Source organism: Somniosus microcephalus, chromosome 8 (assembly GCF_052327205.1).
Source record: "Somniosus microcephalus isolate GS21.2 chromosome 8, FLI_Smic_1.0, whole genome shotgun sequence".
NCBI lineage: Eukaryota > Metazoa > Chordata > Chondrichthyes > Squaliformes > Somniosidae > Somniosus > Somniosus microcephalus.
Genome location: NC_140994.1, coordinates 124,816,094 through 124,829,909, shown reverse-complemented (window position 1 = coordinate 124,829,909; position 13,816 = coordinate 124,816,094).

Genomic DNA, 13,816 nt, shown 5'->3' with positions numbered 1-13,816 from the left:
AAGATTTCCCCCGGTCTCTGTGTGTTAATGATATCGTGAACACAGCTGGAAGATTTTCCCTGGTCCCTGTGTGTTAATGATATCGTGAACACATCGGGAAGATTTCCCCCGTCTCTGTGTGTTAATGATATCGTGAACACAGCGGGAAGATTTCCACCGGTCTCTGTGTGTTAATGATATCGTGAACACAGCGGGATGATTTCCCCCGGTCTCTGTGTGTTAATGATATCGTGAGCACTGCGGGAAGATTTGCCCCGTCTCTGTGTGTTAATGAAATCGTGAACACAGCAAGAAGATTTCCCCCGGTCTCTGTGTGTTAATGATATCGTAAACACAGCGGGAAGATTGTCCCCGGTCTCTGTGTGTTAATGATATCGTGAACACAGCGGGAAGATTTCCCCCGGTCTCTGTGTGTTAATGATATCGTGAACACAGCTGGAAGATTTTCCCTGGTCCCTGTGTGTTAATGATATCGTGAACACATCGGGAAGATTTCCCCCGTCTCTGTGTGTTAATGATATCGTGAACACAGCGGGAAGATTTCCACCGGTCTCTGTGTGTTAATGATATCATGAACACAGCGGGATGATTTCCCCCGGTCTCTGTGTGTTAATGATATCGTGAACACTGCGGGAAGATTTCCTTCGTCTCTGTGTGTTAATGATATCGTGAATAAAGCAAGAAGATTTCCCCGGTCTCTGTATGTTAATGATATCGTGAGCACAGCAGGAAGATTTCCCCCGGTCTCTGTGTGTTACTGATATTGTGAACACAGCGGAAAGATTTCCCCCGATCTCTGTGTGTTAATGATATCATAAACACAGCGGGAAGATTTCCCACGGTCTCTGTGTGTTAATGATATCGTGAACACAGCGGGAAGATTTCCCCCGGTCTCTGTGTTAATGATATCATGAATACAGCAAGAAGATTTCCCCCGGTCTCTGTGTGTTAATGATATCGTGAACACATCGGGAAGATTTCCCCGGTCTCTGTGTTTTAATGATATCATGAACACAGCGGGAAGATTTCCCCAGGTCTCTGTGTGTTAATGATATCGTGAACACAGCTGGAAGATTTCCCCCGATCTCTGTGTGTTAATGATATCGTGAACACAGCGGGAAGATTTCCCCCGGTCTCTGTGTGTTAATGATATCGTGAACACAGCGGGAAGATTTCCCCCTATCTCTGTGCTAATGATATCGTGAATACAGCGGGAAGATTTCCCCCGGTCTCTGTGTGTTAATGATATCGTGAAGAAAGCGAGAAGATTTAACCCGGTCTCTGTATGTTCATGATATCATGAACACAGCGGGAATATTTCCCCCGGTCTCTGTGTGTTAATGATATTGTGAACACAGCGGGAAGATTTCCCCCGATCTCGGTGCGTTAATGATATCGTAAACACAGCGGGATGATTTCCCCCGGTCTCTGTGTTAATGATATCTTGAACACAGCTGGATGATTTCCCCCAGTCTCTGTGTGTTAATGATATCGTGAACACAGCGGGAAGATTTCCCCCGGCCGCTGTGTGTTAATGATATCGTGAACACAGCGGGAAGATTTCCCCCAGTCTCTGTTTGTTAATGATATCGTGAGCACTGCGGGAAGATTTGCCCCGTCTCTGTGTGTTAATGAAATCGTGAACACAGCAAGAAGATTTCCCCCGGTCTCTGTGTGTTAATGATATCGTAAACACAGCGGGAAGATTGTCCCCGGTCTCTGTGTGTTAATGATATCGTGAACACAGCGGGAAGATTTCCCCCGGTCTCTGTGTGTTAATGATATCGTGAACACAGCTGGAAGATTTTCCCTGGTCCCTGTGTGTTAATGATATCGTGAACACATCGGGAAGATTTCCCCCGTCTCTGTGTGTTAATGATATCGTGAACACAGCGGGAAGATTTCCACCGGTCTCTGTGTGTTAATGATATCGTGAACACAGCGGGATGATTTCCCCCGGTCTCTGTGTGTTAATGATATCGTGAGCACTGCGGGAAGATTTGCCCCGTCTCTGTGTGTTAATGAAATCGTGAACACAGCAAGAAGATTTCCCCCGGTCTCTGTGTGTTAATGATATCGTAAACACAGCGGGAAGATTGTCCCCGGTCTCTGTGTGTTAATGATATCGTGAACACAGCGGGAAGATTTCCCCCGGTCTCTGTGTGTTAATGATATCGTGAACACAGCTGGAAGATTTTCCCTGGTCCCTGTGTGTTAATGATATCGTGAACACATCGGGAAGATTTCCCCCGTCTCTGTGTGTTAATGATATCGTGAACACAGCGGGAAGATTTCCACCGGTCTCTGTGTGTTAATGATATCATGAACACAGCGGGATGATTTCCCCCGGTCTCTGTGTGTTAATGATATCGTGAACACTGCGGGAAGATTTCCTTCGTCTCTGTGTGTTAATGATATCGTGAATAAAGCAAGAAGATTTCCCCGGTCTCTGTATGTTAATGATATCGTGAGCACAGCAGGAAGATTTCCCCCGGTCTCTGTGTGTTACTGATATTGTGAACACAGCGGAAAGATTTCCCCCGATCTCTGTGTGTTAATGATATCATAAACACAGCGGGAAGATTTCCCACGGTCTCTGTGTGTTAATGATATCGTGAACACAGCGGGAAGATTTCCCCCGGTCTCTGTGTTAATGATATCATGAATACAGCAAGAAGATTTCCCCCGGTCTCTGTGTGTTAATGATATCGTAAACACAGCGGGAAGATTTTCCCCGGTCTCTGTGTGTTAATGATGCCTTGAACACAGCGGGAAGGTTTCCCCCGTTCTCTGTGTTAATGATATCGTGAACACAGCGGGAAGATTTCCCCCGGTCTCTGTGTTAATGATATCGTGAACACAGCGGGAAGATTTCCCCTGGTCTCTGTGTGATAATGATATCGTGAACACAGCGGGAGGATTTCCCCCGGTCTCTGTGTGTTAATCATATCGTGAACACATCGGGAAGATGTCCCCGGTCTCTGTGTTTTAATGATATTGTGAACACAGCGGGAAGATGTTCCACAGTCTCTGTCTGTTAATGATATCGTGACCAAAGCGGGAAGATTTCCCACAGTCTCTGTGTTAATGATATCGTGAACACAGCGGGAAGATTTCCCCCGATCTCTGTGCTAATGATATCGTGAATACAGCGGGAAGATTTCCCCCGGTCTCTGTGTGTTAATGATATCGTGAATACAGCAGCAAGATTTCTCCCGGTCTCTGTGTGTTCATGATATCGTGAACACTGCGGGAAGATTTCCCCCGGACACCGTGTGTTAATGATATCGTGAACACTGCGGGACGATTTCCCCCGGTCTCTGTGTGTTAATGATATTGTGAAGAAAGCGAGAAGATTTAACCCGGTCTCTGTATGTTCATGATATCATGAACACAGCGGGAAGATTTCCCCCGGTCTCTGTGTGTTAATGATATTGTGAACACAGCGGGAAGATTTCCCCCGATCTCGGTGCGTTAATGATATCGTAAACACAGCGGGATGATTTCCCCCGGTCTCTGTGTGTTAATGATATCGTGAACACAGCTGGATGATTTCCCCCAGTCTCTGTGTGTTAATGATATCGTGAACACAGCGGGAAGATTTCCCCCAGTCTCTGTGTGTTAATGATATCGTGAGCACTGCGGGAAGATTTCCCCCGTCTCTGTGTGTTAATGATATCGTGAACACAGCAAGAAGATTTCCCCCGGTCTCTGTGTGTTAATGATATCGTAAACACAGCGGGAAGATTGTCCCCGGTCTCTGTGTGTTAATGATATCGTGAACACAGCGGGAAGATTTCCCCCGGTCTCTGTGTGTTAATGATATCGTGAACACAGCGGGAAGATTTCCACCGGTCTCTGTGTGTTAATGATATCATGAACACATCGGGAAGATTTCCCCCGGTCTCTGTGTGTTAATGATATCGTGAACACAGCGGGAAGATTTCCACCGGTCTCTGTGTGTTAATGATATCGTGAACACAGCGGGAAGATTTCCCCCGATCTCTGTGTTAATGATATCGTGAACACAGCGGGAAGATTTCCCCCGATCTCTGTGTTAATGATATCGTGAACACAGTGGGAAGATTTCCCCCGGTCTCTGTGTGTTAATGATATCGTGAACACAGCGGGAAGATTTCCCCAGGTCTCTGTGTGTTAATGATATCGTGAACACAGCGGGAAGATTTCCCCCGATCTCTGTGTTAATGATATCGTGAACACAGTGGGAAGATTTCCCCCGGTCTCTGTGTGTTAATGATATCGTGAACACAGCGGGAAGATTTCCCCAGGTCTCTGTGTGTTAATGATATCGTAAACACAGCAGGAAGATTTCCCCCGGTCTCTGTGTGTTAATGATATCGTGAACACAGCGGGAAGATTTCCCCCAGTCTCTGTGTGTTAGTGATATCGTGAACACAGCGGGAAGATTTCCCCTGGTCTCTGTGTTAATGATATCGTGAACACAGCGGGAAGATTTCCCCTGGTCTCTGTGTGTTAATGATATCGTAAACACAGCGGGAAGATTTCCCTCGGTCTCTGTCTGTTAATGATATCGTGAACACAGCATGAAGATTTCCCCCGGTCTCTGTGTGTTAATGATATCGTAAACACAGCGGGAAGATTTCCCCCGGTCTCTGTGTGTTAATGATATCGTGAACACAGCGGGAAGATTTCCCCCGGTCTCTGTGTGTTCATGATATCGTGAACACAGCGGGAAGATTTCCCCCGGTCTCTGTGTGTTAATGATATCGTGAACACTGCGGGAAGATTTCCCCCGTCTCAGTGTGTTAATGATATCGTGAATAAAGCAAGAAGATTTCCCCTGGTCTCTGTATGTTAATGATATCATGAACATAGCGGGAAGATTTCCCCTGGTCTCTGTGTGTTAATGATATTGTGAACACAGCGGAAAGATTTCCCCCGATCTCTGTGTGTTAATGATATCGTAAACACAGCGGGAAGATTTCCCACGGTCTCTGTGTGTTAATGATATCGTGAACACAGCAAGAAGATTTCCCCGGTCTCTGTGTGTTAAAGATATCGTGAACACAGCGGGAAGATTTACCCGGTCTCTGTGTGTTAATGATATCTTGAACACAGCGGGAAGATTTCCCCCGGTCTCTGTATGTTAATGATATCGTAAACACAGCGGGAGAATTTTCCCCGGTCTCTGTGTGTTAATGATATCGTGAACACAGCGGGAAGATTTCCCCTGGTCTCTGTGTGTTAATGATATCGTGAACACAGCTGGAAGATTTCCCCCTGTCTCTGTGTTAATGATATCGTGAACACAGCGGGAAGATTTCCCCCAGTCTCTGTGTGTTAATGATATCGTGAACACAGCGGGAAGATTTCCCCCGGTCTCTGTGTGTTAATGATATCGTGAACACTGCGGGAAGATTTCCCCGGTCTCTGTGTGTTAATGATATCATGAACACAGCGGGAAGATTTCCCCCGATCTCTGTCTGTTAAAGATATCGTAAACACAGCGGGAAGATTTCCCCCAGTCTCTGTGTTAATGATATCATGAACACAGCAAGAAGATTTCCCCCGGTCTCTGTGTTTTAATGATATCGTAAACACAGCGGGAAGATTTTCCCCGGTCTCTGTGTGTTAATGATGTCGTGAACACAGCGGGAAGATTTCCCCCGGTCTCTGTGTGTTAATGATATCGTGAACACAGCAGGAAGGTTTCCCCCGGTCTCTGTGTTAATGATATCGTGAACACAGCTGGAAGATTTCCCCCGGTCTCTGTGTGTTAATGATGTCGTGAACACAGCGGGAAGATTTCCCCCGGTCTCTGTGTTAATGATATCGTGAACACAGCGGGAAGATTTCCCCCGGTCTCTGTGTGTTAATGATATCGTGAACACAGCGGGAAGATTTCCCCCGGTCTCTGTGTGTTAATGATATCGTGAACACAGCGGGAAGATTTCCCCCGGTCTCTGTGTTAATGATATCGTGAACACAGCGGGAAGATTTTCCCCGGTCTCTGTGTGTTAATGATGTCGTGAACACAGCGGGAAGATTTCCCCCGGTCTCTGTGTTAATGATATCGTGAACACAGCGGGAAGATTTCCCCCGGTCTCTGTGTGTTAATGATATCGTGAACACAGCGGGAGGATTTCCCCCGGTCTCTGTGTGTTAATCATATCGTGAACAGATCGGGAAGATTTCCCCGGTCTCTGTGTTTTAATGATATTGTGAACACAGCGGGAAGATATTCCACGGTCTCTGTCTGTTAATGATATCGTGAACAAAGCGGGAAGATTTCCCCCGGTCTCTGTGTGTTAATGATATCGTGAACACAGCTGGAAGATTTCCCCCGGTCTCTGTGTGTTAATGATATCGTGAACACAGCGGGAAGATTTCCCCCAGTCTCTGTGTGTTAATGATATCATGAACACAGCGGGAAGATTTCCCCTGTTCTCTGTGTGTTAATGATATCATGAACACAGCGGGAAGATTTCCCCCGATCTCTGTGTGTTAATGATATCGTGAACACTGCGGGAAGATTTCCCCCGATCTTGGTGCGTTAATGATATCGTGAACACAGCGGGATGATTTCCCCCGGTCTCTGTGTGTTAATGATATCGTGAACACAGCTGGATGATTTCCCCCAGTCTCTGTGTGTGAATGATATCGTGAACACAGCGGGAAGATTTCCCCCGGTCTCTGTGTGTTAATGATATCGTGAACACAGCTGGATGATTTCCCCCAGTCTCTGTGTGTGAATGATATCGTGAACACAGCGGGATGATTTCCCCCGGTCTCTGTGTGTTAATGATATCGTGAGCACTGCGGGAAGATTTCCCCCGTCTCTGTGAGTTAATGAAATCGTGAACACAGCAAGAAGATTTCCCCCAGTCTCTGTGTGTTAATGATATCGTAAACACAGCGGGAAGATTGTCCCTGGTCTCTGTGTGTTAATGATATCGTGAACACAGCGGGAAGATTTCCCCCGGTCTCTGTGTGTTAATGATATCGTGAACACAGCTGGAAGATTTTCCCTGGTCCCTGTGTGTTAATGATATCGTGAACACATCGGGAAGATTTCCCCCGTCTCTGTGTGTTAATGATATCGTGAACACAGTGGGAATATTTCCACCGGTCTCTGTGTGTTAATGATATCGTGAACACAGCGGGATGATTTCCCCCGGTCTCTGTGTGTTAATGATATCGTGAACACTGCGGGAAGATTTCCTCCGTCTCTGTGTGTTAATGATATCGTGAATAAAGCAAGAAGATTTCCCCCGGTCTCTGTGTGTTAATGATATCGTAAACACAGCGGGAAGATTTTCCCCGGTCTCTGTGTGTTAATGATATCTTGAACACAGCGGGAAGGTTTCCCCCGGTCTCTGTGTTAATGATATCGTGAACACAGCTGGAAAATTTCCCCCGGTCTCTGTGTGTTAATGATATCGTGAACACAGCGGGAGGATTTCCCCCGGTCTCTGTGTTTTAATGATATCGTGAATACAGCGGGAAGATGTCCCCGGTCTCTGTCTGTTAATGATATCGTGAACACAGCGGGAAGATTTCCCACAGTCTCTGTGTGTTAATGATATCGTGAACACAGCGGGAAGATTTCCCACAGTCTCTGTGTTAATGATATCGTGAACACAGCTGGAAGATTTCTCCCGGTCTCTGTGTGTTAATGATATCGTGAATACAGCAGCAAGATTTCTCCCGGTCTCTGTGTGTTCATGATATCGTGAACACTGCGGGAAGATTTCCCCCGGACACCGTGTGTTAATGATATCGTGAACACTGCGGGACGATTTCCCGCGGTCTCTGTGTGTTAATGATATCGTGAAGAAAGCGAGAAGATTTAACCCGGTCTCTCTATGTTCATGATATCATGAACACAGCGGGAAGATTTCCCCCGGTCTCTGTGTGTTAATGATATTGTGAACACAGCGGGAAGATTTCCCCCGATCTCGGTGCGTTAATGATATCGTGAACACAGCGGGAAGATTTCCCCCTGGTCTCTGTGTGTTAATGATATCGTGAACACAGCGGGAAGATTTCCCCCGTCTCTGTGTGTTAATGATATCGTGAGCAGTGCGGGAAGATTTCCCCAGGTCTCTGTGTGTTAATGATATCGTGAACACAGCAAGAAGATTTCCCCCGGTCTCTGTGTGTTAATGATATCGTAAACACAGCGGGAAGATTGTCCCCGGTCTCTGTGTGTTAATGATATCGTGAACACAGCGGGAAGATTTCCCCCCGGTCTCTGTGTGTTAATGATATCGTGAATACAGCGGGAAGATTTCCCCCAGTCTCTGTGTGTTAATGATATCATGAACACATCGGGAAGATTTCCCCCGGTCTCTGTGTGTTAATGATATCATGAACACAGCGGGAAGATTTCCCCCGGTCTCTGTGTGTTAATGATATCGTGAACACAGCGGGAAGATTTCCCCCGGTCTCTGTGTGTTAATGATATCGTGAAAACAGCGGGAGGATTTCACCCGGTCTCTGTGTGTTAATGATATCGTGAACACAGCGAGAAGATTTCCCCCGGTCTCTGTGTGTTAATGATATCGTGAACACAGCGGGAAGATTTCCCCGGTCTCTGTGTGTTAATGATATCGTGAACACAGCGGGAAGATTTCCCCCGGTCTCTGTGTGTTAATGATATCGTGAAAACAGCGGGAGGATTTCACCCGGTCTCTGTGTGTTAATGATATCGTGAACACAGCGAGAAGATTTCCCCCGGTCTCTGTGTGTTAATGATATCGTGAACACAGCGGGAAGATTTCCCCGGTCTCTGTGTGTTAATGATATCGTGAACACAGCGGGAAGATTTCCCCGGTCTCTGTGTGTTAATGATATCGTGAACACAGCGGGAAGATTTCCCCGGTCTCTGTGTGTTAATGATATCGTGAACACAGCGGGAAGATTTCCACCGGTCTCTGTGTGTTAATGATATCGTGAACACAGCGGGAAGGTTTCCCCCGGTCTCTGTGTGTTAATGATATCGTGAACACAGCGGGAAGATTTCCCCCGGTCTCTGTGTGTTAATGATATCGTGAACACATTGGGAAGATTTCCCCCGGTCTCTGTGTGTTAATGATATCGTAAACACAGCAGGAAGATTTCCCCCGGTCTCTGTGTGTTAATGATATCGTGAACACAGCGAGAAGATTTCCCCCAGTCTCTGTGTGTTAGTGATATCGTGAACACAGCGGGAAGATTTCCCCCGGTCTCTGTGTTAATGATATCGTGAACACAGCGGGAAGATTTCCCCGGTCTCTGTGTGTTAATGATATCGTAAACACAGCAGGAAGATTTCCCCCGGTCTCTGTGTGTTAATGATATCGTGAACACAGCGAGAAGATTTCCCCCAGTCTCTGTGTGTTAGTGATATCGTGAACACAGCGGGAAGATTTCCCCCGGTCTCTGTGTTAATGATATCGTGAACACAGCGGGAAGATTTCCCCCGGTCTCTGTGTGTTAATGATATCGTAAACACAGCGGGAAGATTTCCCCCGGTCTCTGTGTGTTAATGATATCGTGAACACAGCGGGAAGATTTCCCCCGGTCTCTGTGTGTTCATGATATCGTGAACACAGCGGGAAGATTTCCCCCGGTCTCTGTGTGTTAATGATATCATGAATAAAGCAAGAAGATTTCCCCTGGTCTCTGTATGTTAATGATATCATGAACATAGCGGGAGGATTTCCCCTGGTCTCTGTGTGTTAATGATATTGTGAACACAGCGGAAAGATTTCCCCCGATCTCTGTGTGTTAATGATATCGTAAACACAGCGGGAAGATTTCCCACGGTCTCTGTGTGTTAATGATATCGTGAACACAGCAAGAAGATTTCCCCGGTCTCTGTGTGTTAAAGATATCGTGAACACAGCGGGAAGATTTACACGGTCTCTGTGTGTTAATGATATCTTGAACACAGCGGGAAGATTTCCCCCGGTCTCTGTATGTTAATGATATCGTAAACACAGCGGGAGAATTTTCCCCGGTCTCTGTGTGTTAATGATATCGTGAACACAGCGGGAAGATTTCCCCCGGTCTCTGTGTTAATGATATCGTGAACACAGCTGGAAGATTTCCCCCTGTCTCTGTGTTTATGATATCGTGAACACAGCAGGAAGATTTCCCCCGGTCTCTCTGTGTTAATGATATCGTGAACACAGCGGGAAGATTTCCCCCGGTCTCTGTGTGTGAATGATATCGTGAACACTGCGGGAAGATTTCCCCGGTCTCTGTGTGTTAATGATATCATGAACACAGCGGGAAGATTTCCCCCGATCTCTGTGTGTTAAAGATATCGTAAACACAGCGGGAAGATTTCCCCCGGTCTCTGTGTTAATGATATCATGAACGCAGCAAGAAGATTTCCCCCGGTCTCTGTGTTTTAATGATATCGTAAACACAGCGGGAAGATTTCCCCCGGTCTCTGTGTTAATGATATCGTAAACACAGCGGGAAGATTTTCCCCGGTCTCTGTGTGTTAATGATGTCGTGAACACAGCGGGAAGATTTCCCCCGGTCTCTGTGTTAATGATATCGTGAACACAGCTGGAAGATTTCCCCCGGTCTCTGTGTTAATGATATCGTGAACACAGCGGGAAGATTTCCCTCGGTCTCTGTGTGTTAATGATATCGTGAACACAGCGGGAAGATTTCCCCCGGTCTCTGTGTGTTAATCATATCGTGAACACTGCGGGAAGATTTCCCCCGGTCTCTGTGTGTTAATGATATCGTGAACACAGCGGGAGGATTTCCCCCGGTCTCTGTGTGTTAATCATAGCGTGAACAGATCGGGAAGATTTCCCCGGTCTCTGTGTGTTAATGATATCGTGAACACAGCGGGAGGATTTCCCCCGGTCTCTGTGTGTTAATCATAGCGTGAACAGATCGGGAAGATTTCCCCCGGTCTCTGTCTGTTAATGATATCGTAAACACAGCGGGAAGATTTCCCCCGATCTCTGTGCTAATGATATCGTGAATACAGCGGGAAGATTTCCCCCGGTCTCTGTGTGTTAATGATATCGTGAATACAGCAGCAAGATTTCCCCCGGTCTCTGTGTGTTAATGATGTCGTGAACACAGCGGGAAGATTTCCCCCGATCTCTGTGTGTTAATGATATCGTGAAGAAAGCGAGAAGATTTAACCCGGTCTCTGTATGTTAATGATATCATGAACACAGCGGGAAGATTTCCCCCGATCTTGGTGCGTTAATGATATCGTAAACACAGCGGGATGATTTCCCCCGGTCTCTGTATGTTAATGATATCGTGAACACAGCTGGATGATTTCCCCCAGTCTCTGTGTGTTAATGATATCGTGAACACAGCGGGAAGATTTCCCACAGTCTCTGTGTGTTAATGATATCGTGAACACAGCGGGAAGATTTCCCCCGTCTCTGTGAGTTAATGAAATCGTGAACACAGCAAGAAGATTTCCCCCGGTCTCTGTGTGTTAATGATATTGTAAACACAGCGGGAAGATTGTCCCCGGTCTCTGTGTGTTAATGATATCGTGAACACAGCGGGAAGATTTCCCCCGGTCTCTGTGTGTTAATGATATCGTGAACACATCGGGAAGATTTCCCCCGTCTCTGTGTGTTAATGATATCGTGAACACAGTGGGAAGATTTCCCCCGGTCTCTGTGTGTTAATGATATCGTGAACACATCGGGAAGATTTCCCCCGTCTCTGTGTGTTAATGATATCGTGAACACAGTGGGAAGATTTCCACCGGTCTCTGTGTGTTAATGATATTGTGAACACAGCGGGATGATTTCCCCCGGTCTCTGTGTGTTAATGATATCGTGAACACTGCGGGAAGATTTCCTCCGTCTCTGTGTGTTAATGATATCGTGAATAAAGCAAGAAGATTTCCCCCGGTCTCTGTGTGTTAATGATATCGTAAACACAGCGGGAAGATTTTCCCCGGTCTCTGTGTGTTAATGATATCGTGAACACAGCGGGAAGATTTCCCCCGGTCTCTGTGTGTTAATGATATCGTAAACACAGCGGGAAGATTTCCCCCGGTCTCTGTGTTAATGATATCGTGAACACAGCTGGAAGATTTCCCCCGGTCTCTGTGTGTTAATGATATCGTGAACACAGCGGGAAGATTTCCCCCGGTCTCTGTGTGTTAATGATATCGTGAACACTGCGGGAAGATTTCCCCCGGTCTCTGTGTGTTAATGATATCGTGAACACAGCGGGAAGATTTCCCCCGGTCTCTGTGTGTTAATGATATCGTGAACACAGCGGGATGATTTCCCCAGGTCTCTGTGTGTTAATGATATCGTGAACACTGCGGGAAGATTTCCCCTGGTCTCTGTGTGTTAATGATATCGTGAACACAGCGGGAGGATTTCCCCCGGTCTCTGTGTGTTAATCATATCGTGAACACATCGGGAAGATGTCCCCGGTCTCTGTGTTTTAATGATATTGTGAACACAGCGGGAAGATGTTCCACGGTCTCTGTCTGTTAATGATATCGTGAACACAGCGGGAAGATTTCCCACAGTCTCTGTGTGTTAATGATATCGTGAACACAGCTGGATGATTTCCCCCGGTCTCTGTGTGTTAATGATATCGTGAACACAGCGGTAAGACTTTCCCCGGTCTCTGTGTGTTAATGATATCGTGAACACAGCGGGAAGATTTCCCCCGATCTCTGTGCTAATGATATCGTGAATACAGCGGGAAGATTTCCCCCGGTCTCTGTGTGTTAATGATATCGTGAATACAGCAGCAAGATTTCTCGCGGTCTCTGTGTGTTCATGATATCGTGAACACTGCGGGACGATTTCCCCCGGTATCTGTGTGTTAATGATATCGTGAAGAAAGCGAGAAGATTTAACCCGGTCTCTCTATGTTCATGATATCATGAACACAGCGGGAAGATTTCCCCCGGTCTCTGTGTGTTAATTATATTGTGAACACAGCGGGAAGATTTCCCCCGATCTCGGTGCGTTAATGATATCGTAAACACAGCGGGATGATTTCCCCCGGTCTCTGTGTGTTAATGATATCGTGAACACAGCTGGATGATTTCCCCCAGTCTCTGTGTGTTAATGATATCGTGAACACAGCGGGAGGATTTCCCCCAGTCTCTGTGTGTTAATGATATCGTGAACACTGCGGGAAGATTTCCCCCGTCTCTGTGTGTTAATGATATCGTGAACACAGCAAGAAGATTTCCCCCGGTCTCTGTGTGTTAATGATATCGTAAACACAGCGGGAAGATTGTCCCCGGTCTCTGTGTGTTAATGATATCGTGAACACAGCGGGAAGATTTCCCCCGGTCTCTGTGTGTTAATGATATCGTAAACACAGCTGGAAGATTTCCCCTGGTCCCTGTGTGTTAATGATATCATGAACACATCGGGAAGATTTCCCCCGGTCTCTGTGTGTTAATGATATCGTGAACACAGCGGGAACATTTCCCCCGGTCTCTGTGTGTTAATGATATCGTGAACACAGCGGGAAGATTTTCCCCGGTCTCTGTGTTAATGATATCGTGAACACAGCAGGAAGATTTCCCCAGGTCTCTGTGTTAATGATATCGTGAACACAGCGGGAAGATTTCCCCCGGTCTCTGTGTGTTAATGATATCGTGAACACAGCTGGAAGATTTCCCCCGGTCTCTGTGTGTTAATGATATCGTGAACACAGCGGGAAGATTTCCCCTGGTCTCTGTGTGTTAATGATATCGTGAACACAGCGGGAAGATTTCCCCTGGTCTCTGTGTGTTAATCATATCGTGAACACAGCTGGAAGATTTCCCCCGGTCTCTGTGTGTTAATGATATCGTAAACAGAGCGGGAAG